The sequence below is a fragment of the Mus pahari genome, chromosome X (genome assembly GCF_900095145.1).
Source record: "Mus pahari chromosome X, PAHARI_EIJ_v1.1, whole genome shotgun sequence".
NCBI lineage: Eukaryota > Metazoa > Chordata > Mammalia > Rodentia > Muridae > Mus > Mus pahari.
Window position 1 is genome coordinate 57,952,202 of NC_034613.1, and position 17,974 is coordinate 57,970,175.

Consider the following 17,974-nt stretch of genomic DNA (forward strand, 5'->3'; position numbering starts at 1 on the left):
CACCCAGGGGTCCATCCCATAATCATCCACCAAATGCAGACACTATTGCATACACCAGCAAGATTTTGCTGAAAGGACCCTGATATAGCTGTCTCTTGTGAGGCTATTCCAGTGCCTGGCAAATACAGAAGTGGATGCTCACAGTCAGATATTGGATGGAACACAGGGCCCCCAATGGAGGAGGTAGAGAAAGTACCCAAGGAGCTGAAGGGTTCTCCATCCCTAGAGGCAGAACAACAATATGAACTAACCAGTAACCTCAGAGCTTGTGTCTCTAGCTGCATATGTAGCAGAAGATGTTCTAGTCAGCCATCATTGGAAAGAGAGGCCCCTTGGACTTGCAAACTTTATATGCCCCAGTACAGGTGAATGCCAGGGCCAAGAAGTGGGAGTGGGTTGGTAGGGGAGGTATAGGGGACTTTGGGGATAGCATTTAAAATGTAAATGAAGTAAATACCTATTAAAAATTGGAAAAAAAGAGGAAAAAGTCTGTATATGCTTATGGTGGGAAGATGAGCTTCTTGACAAGCCAGGAGACAGTATTTAGGGGTAGAGTCAACTCCTTGCTATCCAACATATGATTCAGAATCGCCCATATATGTCTTAGTAGGGAGACTGTTAGAAATAGAGTGTACACATTTTAATACACCCCACTAAAACTTCATTCTCACTTCAACTTCGGAAACTACTAGTACCAAAATCAATTTATGATATTCCTTTTCTTGTGGCCCCATTTTTGTGATTCTCTAGGTGGAAAAGTTGTGACTTTTTTATTTGTTTGGTTTGTTTTATGTAATGTAGAATATAATAATATATAATGGATAATTATGTAATATATACTAGTGCTATCCATATCTACATATCTCTTTGTATTGGTGAATGTGGAATTCAATGTTAAAACAATCCTGGAAGCTTATTGCTTTCACCTTCTCTGGTCCTCGCACTGAAGGAACAGTCAAGCAATGGCTAAGTATTTGTGTGTCTAACCATTTGTAATTTTAGATAGTAACAACAACAACAACAACAACAACAACAACAACAACAACAAAACTCATCATCACTATTCTTCATAAAAATTTCTGCAGATTTGACTTGTTTGTAACAATGTTGTTCAAAGAGGAAAAGTTCCTAGAAGCTTAAGTAGGCTTCAAACTTGAGATAGAAAGTAAACAGGTAGAGAAATGTAAGAAAAGTTGGTACTGATTCATTCTGACAGGATAGGTATTAAGAATAAGCAGTTGTAAGATGGTGTGGTAGCCTGGAGACTAGTTGTAATTGAAAGCCTGAATCTTTTTTTTCATAATACAAGTAGACAGTGGAGATGCCATAGTAAAAATATTCAAAAACTGTTTTCAGGCATATAAGGCCTTTGTGTCAGCAAAATACTCCAATATGCAACCATTTGTTTTATTCAATAGACTATTGATAAGTAGAATCTCTGTGGCACTTTCAATATAGAACTGAATGAGAACGAATACCAGTGAACTGCTCAGTATTCTGAGTGTTACTGAATATATAGCTTACTACAATATATTTGTAGCTGCCAAAAATTCTAATGGGTAACCACTTCTTAAATGTGGGAATGGAACTGTGCTTCCAAAATAACACTCTTTGGGAGGGCTTCCAAGCACTAAAGGATACCACAAACCATTTATGTTTATACATTCAGAGCCATACTGACTCAATTCCTAAACAATCTATAGATTTTAGGCTAGATTGCTGGCCAATGAGCACCTATGAATGTGCTTGTCTTTGCCTAGGATTATGAACTTGTGCCACCATTCCCACCATTAGTGGGTTCTGTGGATCAAGCACTTTTATTCAGGTTCCCTGGAGCCTTTATCTGGAGTAGACTTAATCTTGGCCTATTGACTCCAGTTTAGCAGAGTTGTGCTAAATAAGTTTATTGAGAATCCATCTACTTGATATATCTGTTCCACCCTTGATTTTCTATAAGGATCTTAACCCTCCCCATTGGCATACGAGTAATTAGTTTATTATTACAAAAAAAAAAAATCTATGACACCAGTGTAGAAAGTCTATCCTTGCCCTTGATATTTAATCAAATCCCACCTAATAACTTTTCATGTAGTAATTCTTTTATTCTGATTATCTAGTTCTCTTTGCCATCTTTGGGCTTCTGTACACATGCTTTTATTTTAGTCTTTTTTTACTATTAATTCATCCAGACGTCTTCATTATTGCTATCAAATGTCAGAATAATTACTTTTTAATATCCTAATCATCCTGAAAGTTATAATAATCCTAAAGTTTTATTATTTAACAAATGTCAAGATATTTCTCTTTAATAGTCTACATGGGTTTTTGTGGTAAGATGCCAATATACCCTTTATTTCCATTGTTTACTTTAGTGATTATGTTAAATGGCAATAATAATACTGCCACTATACTCATGGTTACAAAACCGTTGACTCTCAGGACACTGTCGAAGCTGACAGAACCGAATTATAAGAATCTTTTATTTGGTTGGGAGACTATTAATGACTGCTTGTATTTCTTTATGGGTTATGGGATTGTTTAAATGGTTTATCTGATCCTGATTTAACATTGGTACCTGGTATCTGTCTAGAAAGTTGTCCATTTCATCCAGGTTTTCCAGTTTTGTTGAATATAGGCTTTTGTAGTACGATCTGATGATACTTAAATTTCCTCAGTTTCTGTTGTTATATCTCCCTTTTCATTTCTGATTTTATTAATTTGGATACTGTTTCTGTGCCCTCTAGTTAGTCTGACTAAGGGTTTATCTATCTTGTTGATTTTCTCAAAGAACCAGCTCCTGGTTTGGTTGATTCTTTGTATAGTTCTTTTGTTTCTACTTCATTGATTTCTGCCCTAAGTTTGACTATTTCCTGCCTTTTACTCCCTTTGAGTGAATTTGCTTCTTTTTGCTCTAGAACTATTAGGTGTGTTGTCAAGCTGCTAGTGTATGCTCTGTCCAGTTTCTTTCTGTCCGCATTCAGAGCTCTGAGTTTTCCTCTTAGCACTGCTTAAGCACTTATTGTGTCCTGTAAGTTTGGGTATGTTGTGGCTTCATTTTCATTAAATTCTAAAAAGTCTTTAATTTCTTTATTTCTTCCTTGACCAAGCTATCACTGAGTAGATCATTGTTCACCTTCCACGTGTATGTGGGATTTCTGTTGTTTTTATTGCGATTGAAGACCAGCCTTAGTACGTGGAGATCTGATAGGATGCATGGACTTATTTCAATCTTATATCTGTTGAAGCCTTTTTTTGTGACCAATTATATGATCAATTTTGGAAAAGGTACCATGAGATGCTGAGAAGAAGGTGTATTATTTTGTTTTAGGATGACATGTTTTATAGCTATCTGTTAAATTCATTTGTTTCATAACTTCTGTTAGTTTCACTGTATTTCTGTTTAGTTTTTGTTTCCAGGATCTCTCTGTTGCTGAGAGTGGGGTATTGAAGTCTCCCACTATTATTGTGTGAGGTGCAATGTGTGCTTTAAGCTTTAATAAAATTTCTTTTATGAATGTCTGTGCCCTTGCATTTGGAGCATAGATGTCAGAATTGAGAGTTCATCTTGGTAGATTTTTCCTTTGATGAATTTGAAGTGTCCTCCCCCCCCCTTATCTTTTTTGATAACTTTTAGTTGAAAGCCAATTTTATTCGATATTAGAATGTCTACTCCCCACTTGTTTCTTGGGACCATTTCCTTGGAAAATTGTTTTCCAGCCTTTTACTCTGAGGTAGTGTTTGTCTTTGTCTTTGAGGTTTGTTTCCAGTGTGCAGCAAAACTCTGGGTTCTGTTTATGTATCCAGTCTTTTAGTCTATGTCTTTTTATTGGGGAATTGAGTCCATTCCTTTAAAATCAGAAAATTTCCTTCACATGCTAGCAGATGAAGTGAAAGAGATTGAAATAATGAATGGATCAGAAGTATTTTGGCTGGCAAAAATATGGAAGAATATCATGGAAAAGACTTAGAGGTGTTTACTGAGATTGAGGACATTCCAGGGTCAGTACCCAGCAACAAAGTAGGCACATCATTCTTACAGTTTCTAGAAACTGAGTTCTGCCAATAACCGGAGTAAGCGTGGAGATGCAATCTTATTTAGTCTTACAGTAAAAACTACAGTTTAGCTTACCTTGATAAGTTTCACATCTCTGACACTTTGATTTTGCCTTGGACTGACCTTCATTAGATAGCCCAGGTAAGTCAGCCTGAGCTTTTAAACTTATGGAACCTAAAATCATGTCTGGTTTTAAACTCATGGTAAGTTGCTATGTAGTAATAAACCACTAATACATCTTACTCATTATCAGACAATATTGAAAGATTGTCAACTTTTAGTAATTTTTACAATGATTTTTATCTACAGTGAAACCATAGACCAGGTTCCATAAAACTCATGCATTTCAACTCCCTTATTTGAAATATAGATAAACCCGTCTAATGTTAAATAGGATATTATAATGGAAGTCAGATAGATTTCTCATACAAATTAATTTACTCAGCAAATATTTATTAATTGCCTAGTAAGTACAAATTACTCACTGATATGTAACATTAATCAGGAAAATGTTAGGCACTTTGAATACTCATAATTGTTTACAAGTGCTTTTTCCCAAGGGTAGAATTAACATGAAGAGAAGATGCTTTTTGATAGATGACAATTAACCTAACTATTAGTTAGGACATTCCAGAGAAAAGAGGCATATTGGGATATGTGCATAATAAAGAGAGACTTAACATAAGAAATGATTTAACATAGATATAAAGAGTTGGCAAATTCAAAATCTGCAAGGCAGGTTGGTGGTTGTATTACCCTAAAGATGTTCATTTTTGTTATTTTTTCCACTGTGACAAAAATCCCTATCAAAGGAGCTCAGTACGGAAAGGTTTGTTTAGGTTTAGAGTTTGAGGAAATAGGTCCATCCATCATTGTGGAGTAGTCATTGGCAGGAGTTTGAGGCAGTTAGTTTGATTGCATCCACAGTCAAGAATCAAAGAGTAATGAACATATGTGCTCAGTTCATTTTCTCCATTTTCATTCTTTCTGGGATTACAGTCTATAGAAGGGTGCTTCCCATATTTACAACTGGTCTTCCTTCTTTAGTGAACTTAATATAAACAATCACTTATACATACAGAGTGCTTGTTGGTCTTGCCAATTTGGTGGGATTGAGAATTAAAATGGGGAAGGTGCCTCTGGATGTCCATGATGGAATTCCCAGGAGGGAATAACTCAAGAGGAAGCTCTACTTTCAATGTGGACTGTGTTTTCTAGCTGGAGGTATAAGGTAATGGAAAATAAACTTGGCAGCCTACTGTGTGTGTGTGTGTGTGTGTGTGTGTGTGTGTGTGTGTGTGTGAATGCAAGCACCTGTAACTGCTAATGACATTCTCTGCCAACACTAAATTTTAGCTTCTTGGGCCTTCCATCATGAATTGAACACTAGCAGCTCTCTAAGGAGCTCCAGCCTTCCAGAAGGTGTTTACAATGGCTAAAACAGCCATCTTTGTGGACAGAGGACTTACCACATTCTTTGATCTTCCAGGGTGAAGAAGACTCATTCTATCATGTATGATAGTCTTATATCTGCCTTCAAAGACACACACACACACACACACACACACACACACACACACACACACACTATTTATCTATTCCTCTAGTAAACCCTACTTAATACATGCAGAAATATGTTCCCTGGGAGACTCTAATCAAGTCAAGTTGACAGTGGACATTAACCATCACACTACTGGCAGAATGCTCTGTTCCTTAAGGTAAGGTTGGCATTTCTCTACTAAGTTCTGAAACTGATTAGATGAGGCCCATTCACATTATGGAGTGGAAATCTGACTTTTCTTTTTATGTTGATTTAAATTCTAGTCATTTATCAAAAAAAAACAAAAAAACAAAAAAACCCAAAACTCCACCTAATGGAAAGGAGGAACAAGAGACTTCTGTTTTTACAGTAAATTCAGAGAGATGGAGTCAAAGAATAGCCCTTAATGACTTCTGTCTTACACCTAGCAATATGATGAGCCATTTATTATTCCTTATAGAGTAGCAAGAAAGGACTGCAGAAATGGATTGAAAGTTACTTCAGGAATTCAGAAAGATGGCAGACATACATTGTGAGGTAACCCAATCACAAAAGAACACACATGATATACACTCACTGATAAGTGGATATTAACCTAGAAACTTAGAATACCCAAGATACAATGTGTAAAACTCATCAAACTCAAGAAGAAAGACCAAAGTGTGGCTACTTCATTCCTTCTTAGAATGGGGAACAAAATACCCATGGAAGGAGTTACAGAGACAAAGTTTGAAGCAAAGCCTGAAGGAATGACCATCCAGAGACTGCCCTACTTGGGAATCTATCCCATAAACAACCACCAAACCCAGACACTAGGCAGATGCCAACAAAAGCCTGCTGACTGGAACCTGATATAGCTGTCTCCTGTGAGGCTCTGCCAGAGTCTGGCAAATACAGAAGTGGATGCTCACAGACATCTTTTGGATGGAGTACAAGGTCCCCAGTGAAGGAGATAGAGGAAGTACCCAGGGAGCTGAAGGGGTTTGCAGCCCCATAGGAGGAACATCAATATGAACTAACCAGTACCCCCAGAGCTCCTTGGAACTATACCACCAATCAAAGAAAACACATGGTGGACCTTGTGGGTCTAGCTATATATGTAGCAGAGGATGGCCTAGTTTGTCATCAATGGGAGGAGAGACCCTTGGTCCTGTGAAGGCTCTATGCCCCAGTATAGGGGAATGCCAGGACCAGGAATGGGAGTGGGTAGGTTGGAGAGCAGGGGGAGGGGGGAGGATAGGGGATTTTCAGAGGGGAAATTAGGAAAGGGGATAACATTTGAAATGAAAGAAAAAAAAAAAGAATTAGAGCTTAGATTCAAGCAGACCAGAATTCAAATTGTATAGACATAACTTCAGTGTGCATGTGTGTTTGTGTGTGTGTGTGTGTGTGTGTGTATGCACATGTGCATGTGCGTGCAAGGGCATGCTCATGCATGCACATGTGTATGCATGGTCATGTATATGTAGCCTTTACAATTGTACAGGTATTTGGCTTTGGATAGATGAAAAGCACTTCACACAGTGCCTGTAAGTAGGAGGAGCAAATAATTGGGAGTTGTATTACTGTGCGTATTATCATAAAAAGAGATATAGGAAGTAGAGGATGTTTGATATAATACTAAAACTTTAATACCCATACAGTGTCAACTTGTCCGTGGAGCTTTTGCTAGTAGATTGCAGGTAGAGAGAAACTGAAATTTTCCTAATTCTTCCTTTTGTGCATCATTAGTAACATTGACAAAAACTACATACAAAAATATAAATACAATTAAAATATATGCAATTTATTCATTCTGAAAATTATTCGATATTCACATTGTACCATAATTTTTGTATCAAATGCTATGATTCTGCATGGAAATAGAAAGTTGCTTTACTTTTAATTAGTATCTATAACATTTTCTGACTTTAGTTGTGATTATATATTTTTGTAAATGCAAATTTGTATTTTTTCTTGATGCATAAAGGGATTTTTCACCATAGTTTTATTCTTATAATTCTGTATCTGATAACCTTTGCATTCATGGCTTGATTTGATTATTAAATCTTCTTCAGCTAATAGACAGTTGCAGACATTGTTTTTTCTTTACTTAATGCAAATTACATTAGTTTAACACATAACTCAAGTTTGCTTTACATTTCCCGTTATCATTGTCACCTTAAAGATGTCTTCAAATCAGTTATCTGCCTTGGATGAGATAATCAAGCCTGTGAAAATTTTCTATCTACAGAAACTTTTGTCTATACTAATATTTCTTTCCAACATGGATTGAGTGTAACACACACACACACACACACACACACACACACACACACACAGAGAGAGAGAGAGAGAGAGAGAGAGAGAGAGAGAGAGAGAGAGAGAGAGAAGCAGCTGGAACTTAAAAGCAATTAATTAGCTTCCTGTTTGGCTAGAAAGGCAGGGTTCTAAACTACAGAAAGCATAGTTTGGGGTGGGGAAAGCATTTCTCTTTCTGTTTCACTACTGTATGTAAGGAAAGTGAATACCATAGTGTGGAAATGCAGGCTAATGCCTGAGCACTAACAGATGGACTACATGAGGACTCACCCTTATCAGCAGGTTAAATTTTGGCAACTGAAGTTCATGAAACTTAACATGCATATGAATAAATAATGAGAAAATATGTATTATAAGCTTAAATAATCTTTCCTTTCACAGGAATCTAATAAAAGCAAAATTAAAATAAGTATTTTATTTCCTCATAAGTAATAATGGACAAAGTAAATTGGCCTCACACTTGGAACTTAGCTTGTAAGTCTCACTTAGAATCACCTGACCTATGAACTCTCAGCAGGCCAATTTCCTATTGCAATCCAGGGAGGATTGGTTCACATCCTTCAAGAGGACCTGGAGCCCTTGAGAAACTTCTGCTTATAAATACATTTACTACTCTTTTTCCTTTTTCTGGTACCTAGATAGTAATGAACTGTTGTTATTTTAGATAGAGCCATTTGAGAGAAAAAAGGCTGACAGATGATAAAGGATGACCATCCTCATTGTTGAAGGGAGTGAGAATATTTCAAATATTTTGCAAAACCACTCATTTAACCTATGTATGGATTTAATGGGATTTTTAACATTCAATTCTTCATGTATTTGTTTCCTACAGGAGGAACAAAATATGAAAATAAAGAAGTAGAACTGACACTAAGGGATAGGAAACATTTTCACAGCAGTATCTTGTCAGCTTTCCAGTATCCCTTGATTTAGCAAGATCCAGACATACACATCTGCTACATAGTTTGGTGCCAAAAGACTGTGATGGATAAAACTGGAAATTACCATATCTCCCTATATCAATTTAGTCACTTCAATGTCCCATGGAACATCTGAACTAAGTTTGGGTTCTTTTTTTTTTTTTTTTTGGTTTTTCGAGACAGGGTTTNTCTGTATAGCCCTGGCTGTCCTGGAATTCACTTGGTAGACCAGGCTGGCCTCGAACTCAGAAATCCGCCTGCCTCTACCTCCCGAGTGCTGGGATTAAAGGCCTGCGCCACCAGGCCCAGCTTCTAAGTTTGGGTTCTAAGGAGAATATTTTTGAGATAGGGCTTTTTGAGTTTAAGTGTTGTCCAAGTTAGGTATATGGTTGGCTGAGTAATATGTGAAGTGAAAAATCCTGCTAATAATTTGCCTTAAAGTTTGTCATTAATGGTTGTGTCAAAGTTGTCACCAGAAGTTTGAGCTCTTCCAAACAAGATCATTCTGCCAGCCCAAGAGCAGAGGACAGTAAAAGAAATATGGGGGTTTTCCCCACATTGGCCCAGAGGGTTTGAATCTCTCCTGTAGTTACTAAGAGTTTTGAAGGCAGCATAGGATAAGAGAACAACTCCAGTAATGCCAGTGGAGTTGTTGAGAAACAATCGCACAAGACTGTAGGTGTATTTATCTGAGAAAGGGTGTCCAGATGTTATGTGCTTCATGATTGAATAATGAGAATTGAGAGCAACAAATGATTTGGGAAGTTTCCAAATCACATGTGCCAGAACATGTACACATGTACAAATGTATGTTGACTGTGGATGTGACTGCATTGCAATGTCTTGTTGGCCTCACTGTTTGGGAGAGAAATATCTTTGCAGCTGTCTACAGGATGTACTACACTTAGTTGGCTTTCTGAGGCGCTCCAATCTGAACAGAACCAAATTATCCTTGTAGCTGCTGGATTTTGGGATTACTCTCATTTCCACTGAGTCTGAGTATTTTAATATGTCATAAGTGTTCTTTATTCTTTCACAAGTTTCCCAAATGAGCTTGTCCACTTTAAGTCATTGTGTATGTCTGGGTTTCCAGTTTCTTACTAGAATTAGTTTTGTCCTGAATATTTGTCCAAGTGCCTTTGTTCTTAGCTGCAAAGTTCTTAGTTCTTGCACCACAAAGGCCCTTTAAAAGTAGGACCTCAAGCACCCTGGTGCTCTAACAAGGGGACTAATCACTTCCTGTCTGGACCTATTGTCCTCCTGTTTACCCTCCTCATTTGAACATGTTTAAGAAGCTTCCACAGGGTTTTCACCTGAGATTTTCTATTTGATGACAATTACTATGTAAATATTCTAAATTGGCAAAAGGTTTTATTTTTTTTGAAGATTTTTGGGGTATCAAAATAAAAGTATTTATATACATTTATACTTCTAAATATATCTAAAGAAAGTGTATATTATATATACACTATACTAATAATATAAATATACACTAGTATTGTGTGCGTGTGTGTATTTAAAAACAATGAATCACTAGGCTAATAGGACTAAATATTCTAATTTGGTATTTCCTCTTTTAAATGTACTGCAATGTTCTTACATAGTAGTTGTCACAAATACTGAAACTGAGTTATATGTTTTAATTTAGTCATGTTTAGTTGTATAGATATAATTAAATAGAACATGTAGTAAGCAAATTAGTTTTAAGTAAGTAAAACTTAGATGATGCGTTTCTAAGTTGGTTTTCAGAAGTACAGAGCTAGTGGAATGGGATAGAATAAAGGAGGAAAGGCTTAATTATAATGATTATTTTATTAGCATCTCCCTATAGTTTCTTTGTTTTTTAATCTGTAAATATAGTTTTATTCATGTGACTAATTATAGATATACTTCCTAATGGTGTTCATACAATAAAGTACTTTTAGTACAGTGTCAGTGCTAAAATATTCTGTATATATATTCTTCCTCTTGATTAATGTCTTTCTCTTTTTTAACCAATACTTGCCACAATCTCATAATGGGACTTAACTATACTTTCTAAATACCTATAAGATGGGAAGGGATAGATCTACTTCCAAAGCTGCCATGTTTGCCTCATTGAGGGGTTGTGTAGCAGGAAAGGTAACAAAGAATCTGTGATAACACAGTTTTTAGAACATAGAATTATACCCTTGAGGTTGTTATCATAACTCTTGTGTACTGGGCCCAGTAATTAAATACCAGGTAGTACTAAGCTATACACTTGTCTTCAGGTGCAAGGGCAGTTGTACAATAAGAACAGAGAATGTTACATTTATTTTTGGGTGATAAAAAATACAATTTTCTGTTTGGTGCTAAGACAACTTTGGAATATTTTTGTCTGAATTTTACTATTTAGAAGGAATGTAATCTGAAAATATGTGTTTTTAATATTACTAGAATGATGGCTGTGGATTTTGACAGAAAATTAAAAATGTACAATTGGAATCATTATGGAACATAAAATAAATATGTTTTTTTCAAATTTCTAGAGATTACTTGACAAATAAGCATTCAGGTATCCCTTATATTTAAAAATTGATATTGTCAGAGAAAGGTGTATTAGGAAAGTCACTTGCTAACTAGTAAGCAAATTGATGTTGGTTCAACACTCTTCATTGTTGAGCTCTTAGTCTGACATATTCTACTATTCTTGGTTTCTCTCAGTTATTAATGTTCATGGTTCACTCTCCAAGGAAACATTTTTCTTCTACAAGGCAAGAGCTCAAAATGGTGCCAAGCATAGAGTCTGGCACCAGATTTCACTGTGCCACATTGAGTAAACTGCTCAATTTCCTCTTGTCTCAGTATTCTTATCTGAAATATAATTACCTTATTGGGATCTTCTGAAAATAGAGGTAATATGCATGAAGTCCCTAGAGAATCAATTAGTACATAAATTATATTCATGAGTCATGTTTATTGTTATTAGCATTTAGGAAAAAAGGCTCCAGGTCATTTTGGTTGGAAAAATGCTGTGACTTGTGGCAACTAGAAAACTGTATTTCTAGTCAATTGTCCTATGAAACATTTTTCTGCTATTAAATAAGAAGTTTCAAAATTAGGTATGGAGGTAAATTTTAGTGCAGTTCATAGCCATCACCTCATATTTCTTACATGTAGAAGTATATCAGTGGTATATATTTTTAAATGTATTCATATGTATGTATAACATGTATATATTATACAATTAAATATTAAAGGAAGGCCAAAAGCCATGAATTTACATGAAAGTTGGGCAGCAACATAGGTAAGGTTGGAGGAAGGGAAGGAGGAAAGAGGAAAATACCACAATTACATATTAATTTTAAAAAGTAATATATATACAATAAATTAGGAGTCCATGTGAAATTGAAGCTTTGTTTAGTAGGGCATTGAACAGGGCTTTGTGAATATTAGGCCATTTTCATGAACTGACTTGTTAATAAAATTCATAAACTATCTAGAGTTGGGGTACTCATGAAATTTTCTCTCTTTATGTTAGCTTATATTTTGATATCATCCTTGATGAGGTCTTGTTTAGGCAGCATGTTCTTGAGATGAATTTCAGAGATGTAGATTCCCTGGGAGACACAATCTTATTCCCACCCCTTATTTGTCCCAACTCTTTTCACTCTGCTATAACTTCCAAACAGGCATTTAAAATATTTTTTATAAATTTTTATCTTATCCACAATTTCATTTCTTTTTATCACTATATTTTTACTTTTTACAATTTATTTATTTATGTATTTATTTATTTTAAAGCGTACAACACCAGGTATTTCCAGGCAGTCTCCCATCCAAGTACTAACAAGGCCCTATCCTGCTTAGCTTCTGAGATCAGATGAGATGGGGCACATTCAGGGTGGTAGACTATCATTTATTTTTTAATGTATGTATATCTGCATGCCAGAAGAAGGTATCAGATCCCATTACAAATGGTTGTGAGCCACCATGTGGTTGTTGAGAATTGAACTCAGGACCTCTGGAAGAGCAGATAGTCCTTTTAACTGTTGAACTATCTCTCCAGCCCTACAATTTCACTTCTTACAAGAGCCCAAATGGTATAGGCAAGATAGGCTCCATGGTTCTTTTTTAATGGTGAAAAAAGAAAAAAAGAAAAATGAAAAAAGTATAAAAAGAAAGCTTTGTAATGTACTATATTTCATTAATATTCACATGACTTTTAATTTAGAGACAAGATTCTAATCCAACTCTTCATTGTTTATGTAATATGTGTGTGTGTGTGTGTGTGTGTGTGTGTGTGTGTGTGTGTGTGTGTGAAGTTGACCTTAAAGCTGGCCCAAGTGTTCCTGTTGTGTAATTAAGGGCCTTTTCTCTGAGTGCGCCCAATACAATGGTTCATTGCAAAGGTTGTGTTAAGACCTCCTTAGAGGAGTGTTTCTTGGTGTACTTCAGCTCCCCATTGCTGTGCTGTGCATTGGAGAGATGTTGTAATAAACTTGATTGCAAGCCCAGGAAGAGAAGTTAATTAGGCCTTTTCCTAGCTAAGGAGTGTTTACCTCATTTATTACCAGTAGAGGGCACTATAACATTAGAATTAATAGAAGCTTCGCACGAAGAGAGGATTTTATCGCGATTCTACTACAAAGGCAGAGTTACAATGATTGATTTTAAATGAGAGTGAGAAACTCTTGTAATAGTAGATCATTTCTAAAAGTTGAATCTTTTTAGAGCAGTTATTCAAAACCTGCACTTAAATGAAATATCTATATTGCAAAGAAGTTGGCATTGAAGCAGCTCAGTTCTGAATTAGAACCTACGTTTGTTTTCCTTTTCCTTGAATACCTTGTTTCCAAACCACTGCTGGAATATTCTTATCACAGAGCTCATTCTATCTCAATCTTTTATCTATGTCAGTCTCCAAACATTCCGAAGTGCCTTTATCATTTGGCTACATATTACCAAGCTTCTTCCTGATTCCCTTTTTTGGTCTTGGAATTTTTGGCAGTTGGATTTCCTTAAAACATTTTCCTGGTTGTAAATATAAAATCAAGCTTCACTTTCTAAGTAGCCTTCAGTGTATTTTGATACTTTAGAAACATGCAGTAAACACAAATCGGTGCCCACAGCCAAGAGAGTGAAATATTGGCGTTTAGTTGCAACCTGATTACAGTATTTTACTAAACACTCAGATGCGTCACACAATGGCTTTCATGCTGTGGAAAGCTTTGAAATGGATCTGCCTTAAAGATAGATGCATTTACACTTCATATGTTTTCCATCATTTTTCTTACCATTTTGCTGGTTTTCCAAACTAGCTATATTTAAACAAATTCATCCCCCACAGCCATTTTATGCTTTGATTTCACCCTAATGTGGAGTCATGATGCAAAATTGGTGATAGCATGATTGATCATTTTGCTGACAGCATAATCATGAGCACAGGGGAGGAACTTTGCTTTATATCCAGGAAGACGAGAAGCTGCAAATATCTCAAGTAATAACTGAAGTCAAGGTTGGAGGACAGCTTTAATGTTTGGGAGCGTCTCCCCTATCCACTAAGAAATGTACTTTCCCTCTTCAATTTGTTTCTCAGTTCAACTTTTCTTAAAATGTTATTTTAAAAGTCTCTTTCCCTTGCCCTTTCCTCAGTTAGAGAATGTGAAGAACACTTCTGTCTCTCTTCCTGGGAAAACACTTCTTTTCTCTACATCCTCACCACTCAGTTGCCTGAGTGAGAGACTGGAAGCAGGGTCACATGTTAGAGGAGCCCCACTCTGAATGTAGGCACATCAAGGCTTCTCTTTCTGCAGCACCATTAGGTAGACTTACTGTCACAGGCCAAACGCAGCTAGGCTAGAGTGCTATGTGGCTTGCAGAGGTGAGGGAATGCAGATTTTGAATTTTAAAAAAGATGCTAGTCATAGGTGTGAATTTTGGGTCCCCTAAACATAGAGGCTGTCATTTTTGTTCTCCCGTGGGCTCTATGCTTGTACATTGAACCATCGTTATGTTCATTGTATTGGATACCAAGTCTTATTTGTATATATAGTTTATATGTTTATAAAACAAGACAAATACTTTGTTGCCTTCAACAAGTCTGTAATTGGAGGTTTCTGTAACTTTTATTTAAAAAAAAAACTTGGCATTTCAAAATAATTTACAGACAGTGGCAGCATCCACTGAATATGGAATACTCTCATTTAGAAAATATTAGTGTACATCTCTGAGGAGAACGGGGAGTAATGTGGGAAGGCATTTGTAAAAATGGGACTTGGAGGAGAGGAGGGGTTCAGGGCCACGATTGGGATGTAAATGAATAAATAAATACATTAGTAAAAAGAAAAGAAAATACTAGTGTGAACATATTCGTGCAAGAAGATTGTTTATTAAGAGAACTTCAGCTGGGCGGTGGTGGCGCATGCCTTTAATCCCAGCACTTGGGAGGCAGAGGGAGGTGGATTTCCGAGTTCAAGGCCAGCCTGGTCTACAGAGTGAGTTCCAGGACAGCCAGGGCTGCACAGAGAAACCCTGTCTCGAAAAACAAAACAAAACAAAACAAAACAAAACAAAAAAAACTTGTAAAAGAAAACTTCAAGTTATTTGTGTTCAATAACCAATGACATGGTGGATGGAAATGATCGTTATGTCCCCTAGTAGCTTACCATCACTGAGATAGTATTTTTAATTTTACGTACTTTAATCTACTGTTTGCATATATCTGAATATTGCTGAAGTCAAGGGATATAACATATTTCTTTTTGTCTAGTGGTTCAAAACTTGCTGTTTTATTTCTATTTTATATTTGACTGATTACCACCTTTTCATAGTAGAGCTTATGAATGCCAAATGCAAAGCGTGAATAGAGAAATTATTCAGCAGCTTTATATCTAAGCAAGAATCCCAGATCTGAGGAGTGCCCCCATCCTTAAATATATTTTTTACTCTTTCTACAACTCAGTCTTCTTTCTCTAATATCTTTTCAGTTTATATTTTTTAAGTATTTCCTGATTTGGAGTTCCTGTGTTACATATCATAGAGTTTCAAGTAAATCATTGGGTCTTATCCTCTTAACATTCAGTTTTTAGCTCCTGAGTGTCAAGAGGACTAGATGATTCTTAAATCAATTCAGTGTATTTCTTTTTTGTTGGAAAGATCTTATATTACACTATAATAGAAGGGTTGGAACAAGAACATGCCATATGGGCTTCCAAACGTCACACAACCTTCTCTAAACAGTACATAGCATGGAACTTGGCATTAAACACTCTGGAGCAGAGCCAATGTGTTCAATCACTAACAGTACTAGAAACACTTGGGTGAATCATAGATTCAGTATTACCAAGCAGGCTCATGGCTCTATCCCAAGGGTGGCATAGCAATGTAATTTATAGCAAGAAAGACAGAAGGGAAAAAAAAATCTAGAAATATATACCCCTTGCAATTTTACAAATATACTCTTTGCTCTATCTCTGACATTCATAGACTAACATTTATGTTTGCTTCATTATTATATGATTTTGATGCCCATTTAAAGTTAAGTTTTAGAAAATTAATTGCATCATTCTAAATATCAGAAAGTCCCACATATCAGGAAATACTCATTTTGTAATGAATTGAATGTATTTGTCAAGATGAAACTACTAATTTCTCTATTATATTAATTTTGTTGTGTTTTCACCCTTAGTACCTATGCATTGTTTTTAGAACAAATCAAATATAACTCTTTGTAATTATTATCAATTGACTTTTTTGGAGGCACTATGAAACAAATATATGGGTTTGAAAGCAGTGAGGCAAGTCTTCAACTATTTCTTTTTAAAATTGTGATAAAATTCGTACAACTTTTACCACAAATCATTTTTAAATGAAAAAAGATAATATTGATTTTTATTTTCTGTGTATGAGTGTTTTCCCTGCCTCTGTGTCTGTGGACCATGTGCATGTAGTACACAGGGAGGCCAGAAGAGAGTGTTGGAGTCCCTGAAGTTACAGACCATTGTGAGCTGCCACTGAGGTGCTGGAAATTGAACTGGATTCCCTGGAAGAACAGAGCCAGTGCTCATAAATACCCTCTTAAATAACTTTAAAGAACACATTCTAGTAAACTCAGGATGTGGTGCAACAATCAATGCTCTGTGATTCCAGAATATTTGTATCACCCCATAGAAATTGAGTGGTCCTTCTCTATTCCCTTTGAAGTCTCCAAGCAGTCCATGGAAACCACTAATTTGTTGTAAATAATTAATATGAACTAATCAGTACCCGCAGAGCTTGTGTCTCTAGCTGCATATATAGCAGAAGATGGCCTAGTCAGCCATCGTTGGGAAGAGATGCCCCTTGGTCTTGCAAACTTTATATGCCCCATACAGGGGAACACCAGTGCCAAGAAGTGGGAGTGGGTGGGCAGGGGAACAGGGTAGGGGGAGGGTAGAGGGGACATTTGGGATAGCATTTGAAATGTAAATGAAGAAAATATCTAATAAAATAAGTAAAAAAAGAAAAAAATTAATATGAATGTGATTGTACATATATGTTCTTTGTTACTGACTTCTTTAACTTAGGATATTGTATTTGAGATTTACTTAGGTTAGAACATGTAAGAACACTAAGAAATTCATCTCATTTTAAAGACGAATAATATTTTGTCGTGTGGGTTTACCATACATTGTTTTTAGGTATCATGTTGTTCCTTGGATACCGTGAATGGTGATGCTATGAATATTTGTGATGATGACTTTTATATGTCAATTTGGATGGGTTTAAGATGCCCAGATAACTGGCCAAGTAATATACGAAGGAACATCATTTCTAACTAAAATTATAGAGGAGCCACTATTGTCTTTTCCATAGCTATCCTACAATATAGGTAGGTTCCAACATTATCAACATTTATTATTTTACTTTTTAAATATTGTTGAAACCTCACTATATTTCTTGTTTTGGTATAAATGTTACTTTATAGTGCTGCACCAGAAGTGCACCTGTGATATGCCATATACTGTCAGTGGTTGGTGAAGGCCTGATTATGATGGAGGCATTGTTTGAGTATGATATGTCCAGATTTCCCTTTTGTGTCCTTCCATTATCTGCTTTCTGGGTTTTGTATCCCATTTTTTGTCAGGTGTTTCTTGTCTTCCAGGCTGAAGTCTTTAACAGGTGTATATAAAAGACCATTTGAGTTTTATCAACCTA